Here is a 16,352-nt window from a genome sequence, read left to right as displayed (position 1 = left end):
GGGTTAAAAAGCAATACCAGAGGGCATAGGTGCAGAACTGGATGTATGTAGTCATTCAAAGCATCCAAGCAAGAATATGGCAATATAAATATCCAAAAAGCATCTCTTAGGTCTTCAAAACAAAACATGTAAGTAATTCCTAACTAATGAGCAGTACAGCATTTCCTAGACAGGGGAAACAGTTAACAGTAAAGTCTTGAAAGCCTTTTCCTTGGTTAATTACATGTAGACAGTTTGGCTTTGATCAAACTCCTTTAAACATGGATAACAGTATTACACAGGTCTACTATTAAAACAGACAACATCTTGCAAATTACTTGTGGTATAATGTGTTCCAACAAAGCTTAGGAAATAAAGACGTTGAGTTGGCCTTGGACTAAGTTTAATAGTCATCTCTATACAGGTTGGGCGCAGCAGTATGGTATGTTCAAACTGTGTATGATCCTTTAATGTCACATAGTGGTGGATATGGATCTACAATGCCCAAGTCACACACAGATTCTTCAGAGCCACTAAGGATTTACTTTCTCCCAAGCAATCCAGCCACATTCGGCAGACGGCAAGGGCACCAATGTTTTCGTTGATGTCATTTAACAAGTGTTTTGTTCTTGGAAGCCTTATTGGCACACGTCCCACATCAAAATTTTTCATGTAGTGTCAACATTCCATGTCATGAACCACACCCTTCCCTGCACTACCCAAGGTCTCAATGGCATACACCTCTCCTTCCTCCATCCTCGTAGCCTCCCCTCCTTTCTCAATGGGCAGTTTCTCCAGTGTGAATTCTATATGACCCAATTGAATGTCCATTTAAGTTACGTATGGGTTTTACTTGATATGTCTTTCCATCTATTTCTACTTCATAGGATTCCAAAACTTCTTGAATGGCCTCACCGACATCACAGAGATGAACATCAATCCCAGCACACTTCATTCCAGTATTAGTGGCATCTTTTACAGCTTTTAATAATATGTCATATTTGGGATTAAAAGTAACAGTAAAAGTACAGTAGATTATTCTACCACTTATATACGTTCCAAAGTTGTTCTTACAGATGTCATCGTATGGTAAGACTGTCGTGTCACCAGCATTGGGAATATAATGTGCAGCACAGTTGTTGAGAGAACACCTAATGGGAAAGGCCAGGCCTGCATTTAACCCATTTTCCTTTATTACCTTTCAGGAACAGTCTTACAACCTCTCACACATTTCTATCATTGTCACCCCAGGCTTGATCCAGCTCATAACATATTTCCTAACTTGCCGGTGTGCTTCCGCAGCTTCTCGGAAGTCGTCTCAAATCTCCTCACTAGCCTGGTCTAGTGCCTTTTTCTTTTCACTTGTGCTTCTCCAAGCAGTTGTCCGCCTATCTTGGGTGGGTGGGTATTCCTACTCTTGTCCTTTGGGAAACACACCATTAGGATACAGGTCTACAGTTCACATATTGGAACTGAGGGAGGGTCTGTTTGAACTCTTGGTTGTCTTCTTCTTCTTCTTCTTCTTCTTCTTCTTCTTCTTCTTCTTCTTCTTCTTCTTCTTCTTCTTCTTCTTCTTCTTCTTCTTCTTCTTCTTCTTCTTCTTCTTCTTCCTTCTTCTTCTTCTTCTTCTTCTTCTTCTTCTTCCTTCTTCTTCTTCTTCTTCTTCCTTCTTCTTCTTCTTCTTCTTCCTTCCTTCCCTTCCTCCTCCTCCTCCTCCTCTTTCTTTCCAGTTGCACCATCAACATCACCATCTCCATCTTCATCATCATCATCATCTCTCTCTTTTTCCTCCAGTGCTTGTCTCTCCAACTGTTTTGCTACATTGTCCACCAAGGTTCCTGATTCTTTATCAAGTTCTTGTTGCCCTGCTGACACAGCCCCTTTGCCCTTCTAATTCTTCTGTCTTTTCTTCTTGGTGGCTTCCTCTGCCGTGATGGAGGTTCCCTCTTCCCTGCTGTCTGAATCCTGGTCACCATTCAGGTGGCCCCCGAAGGATGCTGCCTCCTCCACACCTGCTGTGTTGCCCGAGAGGGAGAGAGAGATAAAGAGGGAGAGAGAACGAGTGGCAGGGGCCCACTCCTTCTTCTGTGGCATTTTCTTTACCTATTCATCTTAATACAAAGTAGAGAGATACCTAGGAAGAAAAAATTGCCACTAGCAGAGAGGCCTGTAGGCATGGCTGTGGGCCATTTTCTTAGCTAATGCTTAATATGGGAGGGCCCAGGCCACTGTGGATAGTTCCACCCTTGGTCATGTGGTCCTGGATTATGTAAGGTAGCTAAAGAAGCCATGAAGAGCAAGCCAGAAAGCAGTGTTCTTCCACTGCCTCTGCTTGGATTCCTGCCTCCAGGTTCCTGCTTGAGTTTCTGTCTTGATGTCCCTCAGTGTTGGACATTGATGTGAAAATCTAAGCCAAAGAAACCACTTGTTAAGTTGCTTTTGGTCAGTTTTTTATCACAGCAACAGAGAAGCAAACTAAGACAAACAGTAGGTACACAGGTCAGTTCTATTTAGATACTGTGGCCAGTACAGGCAATAAGCACAGGCAAGCAGGAAGCTGTTCAGGGTAATGGCATCATTCTGTACCTTACCCAAGGTGGGACAGACGGACTGTGTGGAAGACCTTGCTTTAGTTTCCTGAGGACTGTCACGCTAGTATCCATGTTTTTCTCTCTCCTCTCACCAGCCTGCTCTCCCTCCCTCCCTCCTTCTCTTTCTCTCCATCTCTCCGTCCATTCTTCCTTCCCTCCTTCCTCTTTCTCCTGTGTACTCAAGGCTAGCATTGAATTGACTGTGTAGTCTAGGGCAGCTCTGATCGTACCATCCTTTTGACTTGGACACCTGACTGCTGGGATTGCAGATACATGCCACCCAACCTGACTCTTCTTTTAGACATGTGGTGCTGGCTAGTTTTATGTTAACTTGACAGAAGCTACAGTTATCTGAAAGAGTACCTCAAACGATAAAATGCTTCCATGAGGTCTGGCTGTAGGACATTTTATTAATTAGTAATTGTGGGGGAGGGTCCAGCCCATTGTGGGTGGTACCACCCCTGGTGACTGGTGGTCTTTGGTTCTATAAGAAAGCAGGCTGAGCAAGCCATCAGTAACAAGTCAGTAAGCATCATTCCTCCATGACCTCTGCATCAGCTCCTGCCTCCAGGTTCCTGCCCTGTTTGAGTTGTGCCTTCAGTGACTGACTACAATGTAGAAACCTAAGCCAAATAAATTCTTTCCTCCCCAGCTTGCTTTTGGTCCTGGTGTTTATTACAGCAGTAGAAACCCTAACTAAGATACATGTCTATTCAGGTCATTTACCCATTTTAAAATATGGTAACTTCCATTTTCTGAGTTCATTATATATTCTGGGTATCAGACCTCTGTCACATGATTAGCTGGCTAATAGTTCTTTTCATTCTGTAACTAGTTTCTTTTTTCTGTTGTTTCCTTTACTGCAAAGAAGCTTTTTAGTTTGATTCAATCCCATCTGTCTAATTTTGCTTCTCGCCCAAGTTACTGGAATCCTGTCCTGACACTACTATTGTGCTAAATAGCTTTCTTTTAGTAGCGTCAGAGTTGGGGTATTAAATTTAAGTCTTTGATTCATTTTAAATTGATTTTTTTTGTAGAGGATGAGAATGGGGGTCAACTTTAAATCTACTGTATGTGAATGTCCAGTTTCCCCAGCACCATTTACTGAAAAGGCTGTCATTTCTTCAAGAGTGGGCAGCATATGGTTTTGGTATCTAAGTGAGAATTACTTGGCTGTAGAAAAATGGGAGTTTCTGGGATCTCCATTCTGTCCAAGTAGTCTGTGTGTCCTTTTAAAATGTCAATACCATGCTATTCAGATTACTATAAGCCTTTATCTTTATGCTTGCCCCAGACCCTACAGATATTAAGAATGAGTTAGCCTACTTTTTCCAGATTTGGTCGAGGTAAAACAAAAAACACTAACACTAAGCTAATAAATATAGTATGGTACATACCTGTATGTATATATTCATATATATATTTATCCATGTATGCACACAGATAGAAACAGAACCAGTGCTGTGAATCAGCTAGTGAGCTATTAAATACAAGATGTACTGTCTTCCTATCTGGGTGATTATATCTTTATGATAACCTGAAAGGCTGGGTCTAAAATGTAAACTCTTGCCTACCTCAGAGTGTTATAGCATAAGTTCTGACAGAGGAAAAGCTAGTATCTAGCCCATGGTCTGATCCCTGTCTCTTTCTATCTGCTATGAATGAAGTGCTGTGTGTGCTCAGGCTTCAAGTATGAAATCTTGTCCTCAGAGATATGATTGTTGGAGGTGGGCTTTGAAAAATACATAGGTCACTAGGATAAGGTCATTAGGAAGGGTATGGATGCCTTAAATGAGACCCAGAGAGCTTCCTGGTCCTTCCCATCATTGGAGGAGACAGCAACTAAGCACTCTCTGTGAATCAGGAAGTACTCACTGGACATCAAGTCTGCCAGTGCTTTTGTGTTAGATACCCTAGCTTTAGGATGGTGAGATGTAGATTTGTGTTGTTTCTAAGCCACTCGGTTTTTGGTCCCTTGTCATAGCAGTCTGCACTGACTAAGAAGACACCACCTTGACTGCTCTACATGCTAGATCATATACTCAAGTTCCATTTAAATGTCACACAAATCATTGCCTTTGACTATACTTTGGGCCAAGTCATAAGCATTCTAATAACACAGCCCTCTTTTGGGAGAATTAGTGGGGTTAGAAGCCTATATGGGCCAGACAGGGAGTACCAAGGACATTTGAGCTAGGAATCCAGGGTCTTAGGTGAACATCATGTAGACTATAGATTGGGGGTGGCAGTGGAATGTTGAGGGACACCAAATAAGCACATCTTTGACTCCACAGACATATCAATCCATGAAGAAGAGGAGAATCCATGGAGGGCAGACAGTTCATAGACTGTTAGCATAGACTGCAGTGACTCACTTAAGGAAGATAAGTTCCTTGATGATTAAGTTGCTGCAGGGTAATCACAATGTATTGTTCTTTATATTTATGATTTTAAAGTTCTATGTCCACGGACAAGCTCCCCAATTCCTTCTGTGGCCATCAATATGTCTAGGGAGTTGCAGTGATTTCAATGCGAATGGCTCCTGTATGTTGGAATGTTTGGTTGGTCTCCAGTTGGTGGAACTGCTTGAGAAGGATTAGGAGGCATGGAACTGTTGGAGAAGGTGTGTCACAGGGGGTGGACTTTGGGGCTTCAAAGGATTCACACCACTCCACGTATGGCTTTCTTCCTGCTTCCTGGCTGTGGATGAAGACGTGAGCTTGCTTGGCTGCTGCCCCAGCTGCCTACCTCTGTGCCTTGTTTTGCCATCATAGACTCTCTGGAACCTTAAGCTCTTCCTTTATAAGTTGCCTTGGTCACAGTGTTTCATCCCAGCAACAGATAAAGATCTAAGACAGTAGTCAACAAATTGAACCAACTTGGGAGATTTTCATTGTACTTGAAATGTTACCTATTTCATCTAAACCTGAAATTTTATCAATAATGCTTTACATGACAGACTTAGTTGCACTCCTTCCATCACTATGATTTTATCTTTTTCTTTTCTGATGTGTATTTTGGGCTGATTTTTTTCCCCCGAGACTTGCTGGAGTGAGAGGCTCATTGGTCATTTCTCTTTGTGTTTTATTATTTTGCAGCTTTTTATCTTCACTAATTCTCTCATCATTCTTTCAGTTTATATTGGTGCTGTTATTTTACATTGAATGCTTAGTTTACTTGTGTTCAAATTTTTTTATTTAAAAAGATTGTGTGTGTGTGTGTGTGTGTGTGTGTGTGTGTGTGTGTGTGTGTGTGTGAATGTAGGCCATGTGCTTCAGTCCTCATGGAGCCCAGAGAGGGCATTGCACCCTACCAGTTGTAAGTTGCCCAATGTGGGTGCTGGTTCTTTGGAAGAGAAGTAAATGTTTTTAACCACCTCTCCAGCCCACTGTGTTCAGATTTTCAAATTCAGTCACCAGGGAAAGAACAGAGATGGGTCTGTGAATAGGACTTGAAGCTGAGGGACAGAGGGAGGATAGGAAATGAGGTAGAAAGAAGAGATAGGAGCTACACAGGAGGGACCTGTGGTTATGCACGCTGCACACACTGTTGAGGCTCCATTGTTAGGTCCACTCATTACAGAGCCCTGGCATCAGGACACTTTGATTCTGCCATAAGCTCTGCAGCCAACTTTTTCTTCACTTTGGCCATGAATGCACCATGAAGAAGCTGCCAAACACCCAATCGGCACCCAGATCTACAATGTCTATGTATGTTGGAGCAAAGACTTCTAGTTTTTTACCGAGTTCTGGAGATACTTCAAAGGCATAAAAGGGTCATGGAGAGCAGCTAAGGCCTAAGCTGTGTGGCCTGAGTCTCTGAAGAGAGCCTAGGAAAGGCTACTGGTGAAAGTGCAGCCAAGAGACCCTAGTATTTTGGCAATACCATTACCATGGAGCAACTACCAAGAGTAGCAGCAGCCATGGGGTGGAGCTGGCCTGAGCCTAGGTGACAGTATGTGCAGACTGCAGTGTGTAGAGCCAGAGAGGTGTCCCAGGCTCTTTGGAGGATCCCAGAAGATCATAAATGAATCCCAGATGTTAGACACTGAATTATTTAGACAGTTGCAATTTGGTTTTCTTTCCTTTTTAAAATTTTTTATTAGATATATATTTACATTTCAAATGTTATTCCCTTTCCTGTTTCCCCTCTGAAAACCCTCCATACCATCCCCCCACTCTGTGCCTCCATGAAGGTGCTTCCCCACCCACCCACTCCCTTCCACCTCCCCACCTTGGCATTCCTCTACACTGGGGCATCGAGCCTTCACAGGACCAAGGGCTTCTCTTTCCATTAATGCCCAGCAAGACCATCCACTGCTACATATGCAGCTGGAGCCATGGGTTGCTCCATGTGTGTTCTTTGGTTGATGGTTTAGTCCCTGGGAGTCTGGGGTGTCTGGTTGGTTGATATTATTCCTATGGGGTTGCAAACCCCCTCGTTACCTCAGTCCTTTCTCTAACTCCTCCACTGGGGACCCTGCTCAGTTCAGTAGTTGGCTGTGAGCATCTGCATCTGTATTTGTCAGGCTCTGGCAGAGCATCTCAGAAGACAGCTATATCAGGCTCCTGTCAGCATGCCTCTCTTGGAATGTCCAATAGTGACTGGGTTTGGTGACTGCATGTAGGATGGATCCCCGTGTGGGACAGTCTTCTTTAGTCTCTGCTCCACACTTTGTCTCCGTATTTCCTCCTGTGAGTATTTTGTTCCCTTTTCTAAGAAGGACTGAAGCATCCACACTTTTGTCTTTCTTCTTCTTGAGTTTCATGTGGTCTGTGAATTGTATCTTGGGTATTCGGAGCTTTTGGGCTAATATCCACCTATCAGTGAGTACATACCATGTGTGTTCTTTTGTGATTGGGTTACTCACTCAGGATGATATTTTCTAGTTCCATCCATTTGCCTATGAATTTCGTGAAATCATTGTTTTTAATAGCTGAGTAGTACTCCATTGTGTAGATGAACCACATTTTTTGTACCCATTCCTCTGTTGAAGGACATCTAGGTTCTTTCCAGTTTTTGGCTATTATAAATAAGGCTGTTATGAACATAGTGGAACATGTGTTCTTGTTATATGTTGGAGCATCTTTTGGGTATATGCCCAGGAGTGGTATAGCTAGGTCCTCAGTTAGTACTATGTTCAATTTTCTGAGGAACCTCCAGACTGATTTCCAGAGTGGTTGTACCAGCTTGCAATCCCACCAACAATGGAGGAGTGTTCCTCTTTCTCCACATCCTTGCCAACATCTGTTGTCACCTGATTTTTTTATCTTAGCCATTCTGACTGGTGTGAGGTGGAATCTTAGGGTTGTTTTGATTTGCATTTCCCTGATGACTAAGGATGTTGAACATTTCTTTAGGTGTTTCTCAGCCATTTGATATTCCTCAGCTGAGAATTCTTGGTTTAGCTCTGTAGCCCATTTTTTTTTAAAGGGTTATTTTATTCTCTGGAGTGTAACTTCTTGAATTCTTTGTATATATTGGATATTAGCCCTCTACCGAATGTAGAATTGGTAAAGATCTTTCCCCAATCTGTTGGTTGCCGTTTTGTGCTATTGACAGTGTCCTTTGCAATTTAATGAAGTCCCATTTGTCAATTCTTAATCTTAGAGCATGAGTCATTGGTGTTCTGTTCAGGAAATTTCCCCCTGTGCCCATGTGTTCGAGGCTCTTGTCCACTTTCTCTTCCATTGGTTTCATTGTATCTGGTTTTACATGGAGGTCCACTTGGACTTGAGCTTTGTACATGGTGATAAGAATGGATCGATTTGTATTCTTCTACATGCTGATTGCCAGTTGAACCAGAACCATTTGTTGAAAATGCTGTCCCCACCCCACCCCTTATAGTTTTAGCTCATTTGTCAAAGATCTGGTGACCATAGGTCTGTGGGTTCATTTCTGGGTCTTCAATTCTATTCCATTGATCTACCTGACTGTCTCTGTTACCAATACCATACAGGGTTTTTTTGTTTTTGTTTTTATCACTATTGCTTTGTAATACAGCTTGAGGTCAGGGATGGTGATTCTCCCAGAAGTTCTATTATTGTTGAAAATAGTTTTTGCTAATCCAAATGAATTTACGTAAATTGCCTTTTAACTCTATGAAAATTGAGTTGGAATTTTGATGGGGATTGCATTGAATCTGTAGATTACTTTCAGCAAGAAGACCATCTTTACTATTTTAGTCCTGCTAATCCATGAGCATAGGAGATCTCTCCATCTTCTGAGATCTTCAATTTCTTTCTTCAGAGACTTGAAGTTTTTGTCATAAAGATCTTTCACTTGCTTAGTTAGAGTTACACTAAGGTATTTTATGTTATTTGTGACTATTGTGAAGGGTGTTGTTACCCTCATCTCTTTCTCAGCTTATTTATCCTTTGAGTAGAGGAAGGTTACTTATTTGTTTGAGTTAATTTTATATGCAGCCACTTTGCTAAAGGTGTTTATCAGCTGTAGGAGTTCTCTGGTGGAATGTTTGGAGACACTTAAGTATACTATCATTATCATCTGCAAATAGTGATATTTTGACTTCTTCCTTTCCAATTTGTACCCCTTTGACCTCCTTTTGTTGTCTAATTGCTCTGGCTAGGGGAATTTGGTTTTCCTTCAGTTGATTAAGACTATGCCCTGGTTCTTCCCCCTTAAAGTAAAAATGTATTTAGCTTATTTTTCACAGGAGTCCACAGTTGAGAAACTTTAAACTTTCAAAAGGGTTTTGTAGTTTTGCAGAGACTCTTATTTCAAAAGAGACTGGGTTTTTTTTTTTTTTAAAGAGACCGAACTTTTAATTTGTTGAATTTGTAGTGACTGTGGGAGTTTTAACGCTTTATTTTATATTGCAATGTTAATATTAATATGCCAGCTTGGGGACAAAAGAGGAAGGACAGGTTGTGGCTTAACAGTGATGTGTTTGTGTATCAAGTTGACAAGAGGCCAATTGTACTGGCTAGTTTCATGTCAACTGAATGCAAGCTGTCATAATCTGAGAGGAGAGAACCTCAGTTGAGAAAAAGCCTTCATAAGATCAGGTTGCAAGCAGGCCTACAGGACTTGTAAAAGGGCCTAGTGGTTGGGGTCACCCCTGGGCTGGTAGTCTTGGGCTCCATGAGAAAGCAGGCTGAGCAAGCCAGCAAGCAGCACATTCTGGGGCCTCTACATCAGCTCCTGCTTTTAGGTTCCTGCCCTGTTTGAGTTTTTATCCTGATGCCCTCCAATGATAGCCTACAATGTGGAAGTATACACCAAAAAATGAAACAAAACAAAATAAGCTTTTCCCCTGGACTTGCTCTTGGTCATGGTCTTTAATCACAGCAATAGAAAAGTAACTAAGACGCGGTGATACATTTTTTTCCCAGAAAATGTCCCTTGGCTCCAATAAGGCTGAACTTTTGCTGGACCTCACAGTCCAGTTAATAATGCCCCTTGAGAGCATCTGAGACTGCGAATGTATCCTGCCCTCCTACTGTTTACTCAGCTTGTTTAGGTCGAGCCTGCTTTAAGAGAACTATGCCTTAGGTTTTCAAATACAACCAGCTTTTACATCTTAAGCTAAATACATAGTTTTAATCTTCAACTATGCACAGTTCCATACCCCTGACCCAGAATAATGTATATGTGTATTGTGTGCTGTGATAATATTTTGGAGAAAGCAGCCAACAGGTTGAAAGCAACCTTAAGGCAAATGGCCATCATAAATGTTGGAAGCAACATGTAAATATAAGTTGAGAACATGTCTGTGTGGTTATGAGTGTTATTCTGGGTCAATAAAGTAATATTTCCCTTGTAAAACTGTTAAAGGACCCCTGTAAATAATTTCTCACCTCTTTCCCATTCTTCATTTTCTGTGTTGTTCAGCAAATACAAAAGAGCAAAGCCCTTTGTTGTAGTCAGACAGAAGATATAGGGGAGAAGCAGTGAATTCAAATTTTGCTTGTCCTTGGTTGGATTACTCTGGGAGAAGCTTCCTTAATGTCATTCCCTACTGCAGTGGTTCTCAACCTAGGGGTCATGGCCCCTTTGGCAAACCTCTATCTTCAAAATTGTTTACATTATGATTCATAACACTAGCAAAGTACAGTCATGAAGTAGCAACAAAAGTAATATTACAGTTGGGGGTCACCCCAACATGAGGAACTGTGTTAAAGGGTCCCCGCATTAGGAAGGTTGAGAACCACTACTCTAATGTGTTGTATATGCAATCGGGGCTGGAGAGATGATTCGTAAGAGTTTGCTGTGCAAACGGAGGACCTGAGTTCAGATTCATGTAAAAAGCTTTGCATAGGAACACACATGTCTGAACTCCCAGCATTGTGGGTAGAGACAGAGGACTGCCAGGCTGCTGGTTGCTGGTCTAGCTCCAGGTTCAGTGAAAGACAGCATGTCAGGGGACTAAGGTGGTAAGTAATGGAACAGGACACCCAACATCCTTCTCTGCCTTCTGTGTGTAAGCATTGTTATACTTGCTCTCGCATGCATTTATACACCACACACACGGCACATACCACACACATCATACACATACAACACATCATACACACACAACACATACAGCACACACAACACATAGCACATACATATCACATACATCAGCATACAGCACACAATACACACACAATTAAGTACTGTAGTTGACCACATAGCGTGGCCTCTGTTGATGTAATCACTGACCTCTTGGTATTTGGAGGCGATGCTTTGGCAGGTGATGGCAGAGCCCTTGTAAATGGGACTGGGATCCTTGCAAAGGAAGACCGACCCAGTAGTGCTTCACCCGTTTATCATTCAAGGTTACAGAGGGGTGGATGACCAGGGAAGCTGGTCCTTGCCAGACCCCCAAATTACTCAGCTGGATCCTCTGTCTCCCAGGCCCTAGAACTATGGGAAATATATCTCTGTTGTTTCTACGTTGCCTTGCCTATAGTCTTCTGTTATGGCCATCTGAAAAAACTGAAACATGACACTAACAGATAATGAAATCATCTCTGTAAATGTAGCAGGACCAACCCCTAAGAGTCAACTCCTATTTGTGATAAAACCTCTAAACAAAATATGATTAAGGGGGTGTTGATCAAATAACTACCTAGAAAGTTCCGTAAATGTACTTGATGTAAAATACTGAAAATCTGGGCATGAAAATCAAGAGTAAGACATGGAGGACAATTATCATTTGTGTCTGACACTGAGGTGAAGGATCTGGAGATCCAGTCTGTGCATTAGACTGAGATAGAAATTAAAGTATAGGAATTGTATAAAACTCCCAGTCACAGATAATGTAAGTATATTCCTATAAAATTTAAAGAATTTTAAAAGAATTTGAGCATTGTATTCCAATAACCTCTCTGATTACGTTTTAAGGAGATTTATTATATATGTTTATATTTATATGCATGCTTATGAATCTGAATGAATTTATGAAGCATAATGCATGCAGAAGGGTGCTAGATCTCCAGAACTAGACCTACACATGCTTATGAACCACCCTGTGGGCTCTAGAAACTGAAGGCAGGTCCTCTGGAAGAGCAGCAAGTGCAGATGAGCCGTCTCTCTATCCCTGATTATCTTTATAACATAGAGTTTATGCTATTAATTGGGTTTAGCAAAGTGCCTTTAGGTCCATAAAAGCTATCAATTGCATTTTACATATCTGTATATGTGCATATAATTTATCTATCAAAAGTGAAAGTTGATATATAAATTAGAACAATATCATACTATTAACTATGATTTAAAAATATTTAAGACCCCGAATAGGCTACTTTAAGTCATTATAGAGACAAAGACATAAATATATTGTAAGTATGGGTTTTCTTTATTGATAAATCACATGGGAGTGCCAGCCTACTGTGGGTGTGTCACGTCCTGGCAGGTGGTCCTGGGCTGAATAGTAAAGCAAAGCTGAGCAAGTCAATAAGCAGGTTCCTCCATTCCTCTAGTTCCTGCCTCTGCTTCTGCTTGGGCTCCTCCCCTGACTTTCTCTCAGTGATGGACTGTGATCAGCATTCGTAAGCCAAATAAACTCCTCCCCAATTAGCTTTCGGTAACAGCTGCTTTCACGGCAGTAGAAATCAAACTAGGGCACATGTCATCTCAGTTACTTGAGGGTAAGATAGGAAGGTAGACATTCAAGTCCAGCCTAGACTGATAGTGAGTTCAACTCATGATTTATTTTGAGCAATTCAAAATAAACAGAGGCCAGGGGTGCATCTCGGTGGTAAAGTGCTAGTCTAGCCATCCCAGCACGCACACATGCATGCATGCACACACACAAAGAGAGAGGAGAGACAGAGAGAGAGAGAGAGAGAGAGAGAGAGAGAGAGGAGAGAGTGCAGAGTGAGACAGAGAGACAGAGACAGAGAGAGCCAGAGAGAGAAAGGGAGAGAGAGAGAGAGAGAGAGAGAGAGAGAGAGAGAGAGAGAGAGAGAGAAGGTTCAACTGTTTAGAGAAATATATATTGTTGATCAAACTAAAATTCAAGAAAATGTCTACCATAAAACGACTACTTTGAGGGCTAGAGAGATGACCGAGCAGTTCAAAGTCCTTGTTCTTGCAGAGGACCTGGGTTCAGTTCCTAGCACACACATGGCAGCCCACAACCCATCCATAATTCCAATTCTAGGGTTCTGACACCCTCTTCCAACCTCTGTTGGGGCCAGGCACACACATGGTATGTGTACATCCGACACACTTCTATACACAAGTCAGTGTAAAAACAAACAGAAATACTTTAAATGATTCCTCGGTGGGAAAGGAAAGGCTTGAAGCTGAGGGGCTGAAAGGGCTCAGAATTCTGTATTTTGACCAGGGTGTTGGCTTCAAAGCCCTTACTCTATGATAACTGGTTGGATGGAGCTCTCTAATTTGTTTGCTTTTCAGTACGTGTTTTAGTTCTTAGCTGTGTGTGCACATGAAGGAAGAAGAGAGCAGGAGGGAGGAGTAACTCCAGGAGCTTCATGGAGTTAAGGCCATCTGGGTTATTTACAATCAAATGAGCCAAACCAAAGCAAACATAATTAAATTAGTCTGAAGCAGCACGTTGCTTGCGATTCTAGTAACTAGCTTGCATGGGTATGGCTCTGCCTGCAGCATCTCCTGAGTACAGTTTGAAACGGTTCATTTTCTTGGTTCCGTGGTTTGAATATGGTTTGTCCCTTTGGAGACTCTTGCTGGGGATTAATCCCATGGGAAGTACTAAGAGGGTGGAATCCATTGGACCTTGGCCTTTGAAAGGTGATCTGGACTACTAGATAATACCACCAAGGCGGAGCCCTATGTATGAATATTGTTGATTTCCTAAGCAGGGTGAAGAGAGACCAGAGGTAATATGCACCCCTCCCTCCCCATTTCTTGCAATGCGGTACCCACACCACCTGATACTGCCTGCAAGAAGGGTATCTCCAGACTCAGCACCTTGTGTTTCCAGAACTCTGCTGGTTAGTGTTGGCTGTAAACTTCACACATCCCTCACCTGGAAAGAGAGTCTTGGTGGAGGGTGGTCTAGATGGAGTCAGCTTGTGGGCACATTTGTGGGCACTGTCTTAATTGTTGTTGTAGTACGGAGACTAACCCTGAATGTGGGCAGGAATATTCCACAGTCTGGGTCCTGAATTATATAGTACAGGAGAAAGCTGGATCAGACTGAACAAACAGAAGGGTATGACCTCTCTTTGCTTTAGACCGTGGATGTGATAGGACTAGCTGCTTAAGTTCCTGCCCTGATTTCCCCGAAAAGAGAGATGATGACTCCAAATTGTAAGCTGAACAAGCCCTATTCTCCCCTAAGTTGCTTGCAGTCAGAGTATCTGTCATAGCAACAGAAATGAAATTAGAAAAAGAACTATGCACCCAAAGAGACCTCTTTTCTTTATAACTTCCTCGGCCTGTGGCGTTGTGTTGTGACCTAAGGAAGACAAGCTGATACACCCAGTCATATGCTTTTGAGAACCCACAATGTGCCAGGCAGTAGGATGTGTTTTTCTTCTGAGCTGTGTTTCATGGAGTCAGAGGAAACACAGATGATTTGGGTTTGAATATTGACAGCTCTCCAATTTCTGCATCGTGAGACTCTCCTCCCTCATACCACCCACACCTTTGCCCACGCCTCTAGTGGGAATGATTAAAACCTGTGAAATACTACATATCAAAACAGACAGGATGCACATACTCAAGAAAATACCGTGGCCATCTGAGAACAGGGTGAGAAAGGCTGTTGAAGTCTCTGGCAGTCTAGAATTATGCGCATATTCTCTGGCTACTTAAATCTAGATAAAGAGCTGGAAATTTAGGGCTTAAAATCTATCGAAAGCTCAGAATGCCAGTCCCGTTGGCTTCTTTCTTTAGGACAGCAGATGTCTTCAATAATTACAGGCATTAACACAGAACACAAGGCTAGACAAAACTTAAGGAGACATGTATGAGTTCTAATTCTTCCATACCTGTCTGAACTACATTGCAAGTGATTTTGTCTTCTCTAAGTATGTATTTGGGAATCTATGCATCTGTAGAATACGCTAGAAGTGAATTTCCAGGAGTTGGGATTGCCCACTCCTATGCAAATTCATGCTCAGGGATTGGTGTGCCAAGCATGCTGGCTCTAGTCCACTTTCTTTCTTCATAGCCAGGAGCATCAGAAGAGCTGGAACTGTGTCCCTCCTTCAGCAGTGTATGCCCAGGACATAGCAGTGTTGAACACTTTAATACACCAGAACCTTATTGAATGAGGAACAGAATAAGCAAATACTTGACAAACACACATTTCCCTAGAATGAGCAACACAATTCTAGAATGAGTCCATCTAAAGTTATATTTAAAAAAGCAGCAAGTCTCTGACTTTTTGACTTTCGTTCTTTCAGTCAATTAACTTTATTGACTGTTTAAGTGAGCCCCAGGATAAATACTAGATCTAGTAGCTTTGATGATATGAGATAGATGTAATAGAGAAATAGGGTAGGTCGTTCAGGGAGGCCAATGCGCAAGAGAGTCAACTGAGGATGTTGTCACTGACAGGTGATGCTTCAGCAAAGACCCAACATGGGTGAGGGAGTTTTATTTGGCAGAATGATGTTTTAAGCAAAGGGGATGGCATTTGCAAAGGCCCTAACTAGTCCTGGAAGAAAGGAATCTGTATAACGGAAGCAGAGAAGGGGAGAATGGTGGCAATCTGGTGAAGTCAAGTCATCAGTCCAGACTATGCAGGGACTAGAAGACCTACAGGGGGGTAAAGTCCGTTTGGTGCTTTGGAACAAAGGATTGACAGGTTCCAACCTATTTTTGACAAGATCAAGCTGGCAGCTATGTTGGAACTAGAAAGTTCAAGAATAGAAGTGGTTTTATCATCAGTCATAAGCAAAGAATTCAGTTTTCCCTGAGACAAAGTCAAAATGGTGGTCCTCTCCTTTCGGGGATATATTTAATGAAAAGGTAGATATAGCTAAAATTACTCAGTAGGATTTTCGTGAGAGTGTGTAAGACTAGGTACTTGGTGATCAGTGGTTATGCTACTGTAATTCCATTTTGGAAATTAGGAACGTTTAAGTAAAATGAGTGAAGAACTATAGATCATTGTTCTGAATGTTTTCTAGAAGTGCCATTCATCTTTAAATTATTTTAATCTTAAAAACTGACAGAATATTCTTTAAAAAGCTGACATAAAAATCACTCAGGAGGCCAAGGCAGGAGGATTGTGGGTTCAATGATAACCTGTGCTTTATGTGAGACTCTGTTTCAAAAACAAAACAAAACAAACAAAAACACTCCCCATAAAACCCAAAACACCACCAACAATGAAAA

At 41.9% G+C, this 16,352-nt stretch overlaps 1 pseudogene; it reads right to left on the bottom strand.

Annotated features, from left to right (window-relative positions):
- Nucleotides 1–273: 273 nt before the first annotated feature.
- LOC116893138 lies at nucleotides 274–2,073 on the bottom strand (annotated as a pseudogene).
- Between the last annotated feature and the right edge of the window lie 14,279 nt (nucleotides 2,074–16,352).

The sequence above is a fragment of the Rattus rattus genome, chromosome 2, assembly GCF_011064425.1.
Source record: "Rattus rattus isolate New Zealand chromosome 2, Rrattus_CSIRO_v1, whole genome shotgun sequence".
Taxonomy (NCBI): Eukaryota; Metazoa; Chordata; class Mammalia; order Rodentia; family Muridae; genus Rattus; species Rattus rattus.
Note: the sequence above shows the minus strand (reverse complement) of the source record. Positions and strands in the feature narration are given on the sequence as shown.